We start from the raw sequence: 5,889 nt of genomic DNA, 5'->3' as shown, positions 1-5,889 counted from the left end.
TTTGTTTGAGTTATAGCATTATTGTGTTCCACTATAAACGTGCTTTTCTATGTTTGGCTCAAATTTATTTAGACAACCTGCTGGTTTTTGCAAATTTTCTATTGTGCCCAGTTTGAAAGCAGACTTGGTAGGTCATAACTCTGCCTTTTCCTGATAATTTGTAACCACTACTTACTTCACCATTTTCTTTTCTTCTATTTCTAGTAGGTCTACCGGGTTTCCTATCATTGATCAAGGGTAAAGGTCCTTCAATTCTTGTTTTCTTCCAAAACTTATAATTGTTCATGGATCCATCATGTATGCATAGATTTGCAAATAAGTACTCTTTCTATACAAACCGCTAAAGTAGTCTAAGGGGATTAGCTCCTATGTTATTAATTGTACAAATTGCATGTTGGCAAGACATGCCAGATACTTACCACAATCTACATGGACATGTTTGGTTCTTTAAATGAATAACATATGTATCTCCCTTGTAAAATATCTCAGACCCATTCTCCTCATTTGAGAATAAATGACACCTTGTTCTTTCCAAAGTGTTATAGTGAAGTTTTTTCCTTATTCTATTTCCAAAATCACCAATCTACTTCTAAGTTGCATCCCTATTAATATGTAGCCTATTCATTACTAATTTTGGAATATCTTCTAATATAGATATGATATTCTTATGTTTAGCCTCAATGATACGGCCATTGAATGCCTCACACAAATTATTATCTACGATTTCACACTTAACCCTAGTATTAAATTATGCTCTACATCAATGATAGGGTGAGTATTTAATATGTCATCAAAAGCTTGGAAAGACTGTTTTTTTTTTTTTTAAGTTCTTTCATATTAGCCTCCCTCAAAGTCAATCATATTGTAGGATTCAACACACATCCAAAAAAGTTTATGTAGTTCTTTACCTTTGTGCTTGTTTTGCCAATTTGCATAAAGGTGTCTAGAACAACACATTTATTAACATTTGGGCATTTGCTCTCTAATTGCATGAACTAGCCCCTAAGTCATCATTAAAATAATTAAAAAATCAAATTTTAATGGACAAAGAAGTACCATTTACTATATAAGCAAATACAAAAACATAAGATTAACTAAATTACTTGATGAACAAACATTTTGTTGATCATAAAAAAATGTCCAACCATCACCATCTATAATGTCTAAATCCTTTCTCATTAGTTCAATAAACCAATGCAAAGTGCTTTTATTCTTAACTTGCACAACTGCCCCAACAAATTGGAAATAATTGGTTGTTCCCATCACTTCCAACAACAACTAACACCTCTCACTTTTATCTTTCCCTTTATAAAAAAAGCCATCCAAACCAATCACCCTCCTACAACTAGCAAAAAAATCCTTCCTTAGACCATTAAATGATATGTATAAGTGGTCACCTGCGGACCGATCTTCAAGAAATTGAGAAAAGTTGCCCCAAAGACTTGGGATGTACAGTCCAGAAATCCTTTGAACAAATCAAAGCATATTTGCTCAATCCTCCAGTTCTCCAGTCCCCGAGGCCAAGAAAGCCACTCCTCCTTTATCTATCAATAACCGATGAAGCGATAGGGGTCATGCTAGCACAAGAGGCGCCAGACTCTTACAAGGAGAATGTCGTTTACTACCTGAGTAAGTGCATGCTAGCAACAGAATTGAAGTGTAGCAAAATTGAACATATCTGCATAGCTCTAGCATGGGTTTGCACTAAAATCCAACATTATCTCTACTTCTATACCACTCATGTCATCGCTGATTAGATCCCCTTAAAGTTCCTTATGGAGAGGCCGATTCTAGATAGTAAGATGGCAAAATGGGCAACTATCTTTGCAACATTTAATCTGAGGTTTGTTGCAAAGAAGGTGATAAAAGGTAGTGTGGTAATAGATCACCTAGCCATGTCCTTCGGTAAAGCCAAAATAACACATGTCAGGTCTCTAGATGAATACATCCTCCCGATCCAAATAGACCCGTGGCAAATGTATTTTGATAGAGTTGCCAGCTATCAGGGTTACGGCGCTGGTGTAGTCATAGTAACTCTGGATGGGGAGTGACTGCCCTTCAATATTAAGTTGGCATTTCAGGTCACTAATAATGAAGCAGAATATGAAACATGTATTGCAGGATTAGAAGCGACATTGAGTATTCAGATCAAGTACCTAACAGTCTACAGGGACTCCATCCTGATAGTCTCTCAAGCACTAAAGAAATGGAAGATCAAAGAATAGCATTTGGTTCCATACCTTAGACGCCGTGATCATTTGGCTCAACAGTTCGAAGAATTATCATTTCACTACTTGGCTTGCTAAGAATCAGTTTGCTGACGCACTGGCTACTCTTGCCTCCATGGTTGATGCCAGTCCTAATATGTTCATCAAGCCTTTGAATATTCAAATTCATGAACAGCCAGCCTATTGTTGAAGTCTCCAGCTCGCTGATGGCAAACCATGGTTTTGGGATATTCAGACTAGGTTAGAAAAGGAAGAATACCCTGAGGGTGCCTCTAAGTCTGACAAGAGGACTCTCCAGGAATTGTCAAGGGGTTATCTCTACATGGATGGTATTTTATACCAGCAAATATGGAATCAGGCGCATCTCAGGTGTGTAACCGATGAAGAAGCTCAGCAAATAATGGAGTGGGTACTGGCGGAGAAGAAGGCCCCTGACAGTGCTTTCGCAAGTGTACGAAATCGCCACAAGTAATATATGATGAGTAGAATATCGTTCCCACGAGGATTGTATACCAAGTACCAAAATTATGTTAACCTACTACTATTTAAACGATAAATGAGGAAATTGTTTCAAGAATTTAAATTCAATAAGTGAAAATAAGAAGAAGCAAGCAAGCAATTATTGATTAAAGAAATCAAGGATTTAAAACTACTAGGGATTTTGATTTCACTTAATTCTATCCAATTTATTTTATTAGTTCATTAATCAATTTTAATTATTCAAGTAGGGGAAACAACTCTAAAATTACTAACAAGCTCTCTCGATATATTATTAGCTATTTTAATTCCATTTAACTACCTATCTTCCAATAGCATAATCAAACCTGAATCAAATCATTAAGTTTTGTAGTTTGTTTATGAATTCATAAATTAAAGTTGTTAATTCATGAAAACCCCCCATGAGTCAAACCATATAGCTTCTGCATCAAGTTATTATTCTCATGTGATTCATTAACTTTTTCATATCAAAAGTCCTTCTTCCGATAGCGATTAATGAAATAAATCAATCCAGGGGAGAAACTCTGCCTAGAAGCATTAAGTTTGTCAATAAATCATAACTTGAACAAAGAAAAACAAAGCTAATATTATAAATTGGAAAAGAAATTAAGCTACATCAAATCCCTAGTATGAGAATTTAGTTAGACATAATACTTAAACAAAACTCAATAGTACTTGATAAATATTCCATAATCAATCAGAATAATGAAAGAAATAAACAAGATTAAGAGTTTAGAAATAAGAACTAGTTAACAATTGATTCTGGATGGCTTCCTTGAACCTTTGCACAACTCTTGAATACTTGAACTCTTGAAGAAATAAAACTATGTACAAGAGGAGAATAAGAGATATGAAAGATCTGAGATGAGATAGGATGGAATGGGATGATTTTACAATGAACTCCTCTTCTCTTTATATAGACTTCTTGGGAGAGAAATCCACATGGTTTAGGGAATAAAGTCCACCTTTGTTAGTTAAAAAAGTTCTCATTTAGGCCTTGAATTTCTCTCAATCATGACTTTCCCATGTGCATAGATTTGAACTTGATTTGTATGTGAAGAAAGTGTCCAAGGTGAGCTCATGAAAATGGTGGGAATTGGTTAGCAATTTTCGACTCAATTCAACTCTTGATCTTTAGCACAGTCGTGCTGGTAGAGGGATCAGCGCGGGCCATGCTCAGAGGCATGCTTGAGTTATGTCTTGTGACACGGGTGTGCTCAATAGCACGGTTAGGGCGTGCTAGGCTCTCGAAGTCCTTGTTGAATGCAGCACAGGCGTGCTTCAGCAAGCGCGCCTTGGGTTGATGTTTCCTTTGTGGCACGGGCATGCTGTCTTGCACGGGCAGGGCGTGCTAGAGTCTGACTCTCTGCTTGTTTCTCCTTGGCTCTAGCACGGGCGTGTTGATGTGCACAACTTAGACGTGCCAGAGCCTGAGTTTCTTGCTTTATTTTGCTCTTTTCTGTGCCAAAATCCTACAACTTAAGACCAAGTGAATTATGATTCAAAGAAGCTTTTGAATAAAAACATAATAAAATTAAATAAAAACAAATTTAAATAAATAAAAAATGGTAAAAAATCTTAATAAAAATTATATTGAAAATACTATAAAAATAACATTATTAGCCCCCACATGAACGGAATGGCTCTAGCCTATAAGATTACCAATCAAGGTTATTATTGGCTCACCATGTGATCAGACTACACCAAGTTTGTTTAGAGAGGTCATAAGTGCCAAATTTATGCCAATCTCCAAAAAATGTCCCCAATAGCTCTTCACCCTGTTGCCACACCTTGGCCCTTCGCAACATGAGGGATTAATGTGATTGGCAGAATCACCCCTAAGTCTTCCAACCAGCATGAGTACATCTTGGTAGCCATTGACTACTTCACCAAGTGGGTAGAAGCTACCTCTTACCATGTCCTAAATTCCAGGAAAGTAGCTTAGTTTATCTAGACGAACATCATATGCAAATATGGAGTTCCTTTTAAGATCATATCAGATAATGGGTCTAACTTTCAGAAAGAGGTCTCCACTCTAATGGCAAAGTATAAGATTTAGCATCGTCGATCCTCACTATATTGGCTCCAGACCAATGGAGTAGTGGAAGCAGCCAATAAGTCCATCAAGAAAATCCTTTAGAAAATGATTCACAATCACAAAAATTGGCATGAGCATTTGCCCTTCGCCTTATGGGGTTATAAAACCTCCATCAGAAAGCCAACTGGGGAAACACCTTATTCACTCGTATAAGGGATGGAAGCAGTCCTCCGTATTGAAGAATAGAGTAGGTTCAGAATTATCACAACTAGTTGAATGCTATTGACGAACGAGGATTAGAGGAAATCAGAGTGGGTTCAGAATTATCACAACTAGTTGAATGCTATTGATGAACGAAGATTAGAGGCTCTTAATCAAATTCAGAGCTACCAACTGAGAATAGCCAAACACTTCAATAGACGAGTCTGGGATTGAAAACTAGAAGAAGTTGTCTTGTAGTTAAGAAAATCAGAGCCCCTGTATAGGATCCTTGGGGTAAATTCAGGCCGAACTGGGCATGCCCCTACATACTAAAGAAGATTCTCTCCGGAGGCGGTGTCATCTTGTCATATACAGATGGCAACAGATTCACCAATCTATGCAATTTGGACCAACTTAAAAGATAGTTTGTGTGAATGCATTCAAGCATTAGCACTAGAAATATTGCCCCTTTTCATGTCACTGTAAAACATAACTACCATGACTTGACTCCAGAAAATATGCTCCAAAAGTACGAGATACGTAGGTAGCCCAGCCTGTGGGTGCAATCACAACAATAATAAAAACACATTTTTGCCCCTCTTCTCATGAATTCCAGATTTTCTGTGCCAATTAATGAAAAAGAAAAGAAATCAATCAAAATCAAAAATTAATCAAAAAGCTAGTTTGAAGACCTGCAAGGGCAGGCGGCTTAGGCAAAATCAATATTAGCCCGCTAAGTCAAAAACCCGAGAGGGTGATTTAGGCAAAAGTTAAGGTAGCTTGCTAAGTCGAAAACCCACAAGGGCGGCTTATGCAAAAATTAAGGCTCAAAAGCAGCAATCTCGTAAAGGATGAGGTTGTATTTCCTTTTCAAAACGTGTCAACATGATTCCCTTTTTAAATATCCTAAATCAGTACAAGTTA

This window comes from Jatropha curcas, chromosome 5 (genome assembly GCF_041381405.1).
Source record: "Jatropha curcas cultivar XTBG-Jc1 chromosome 5, XTBG_Jcur_1.0, whole genome shotgun sequence".
In the NCBI taxonomy this organism is placed as follows: Eukaryota; Viridiplantae; Streptophyta; class Magnoliopsida; order Malpighiales; family Euphorbiaceae; genus Jatropha; species Jatropha curcas.
This window is presented reverse-complemented; position numbering follows the sequence as displayed.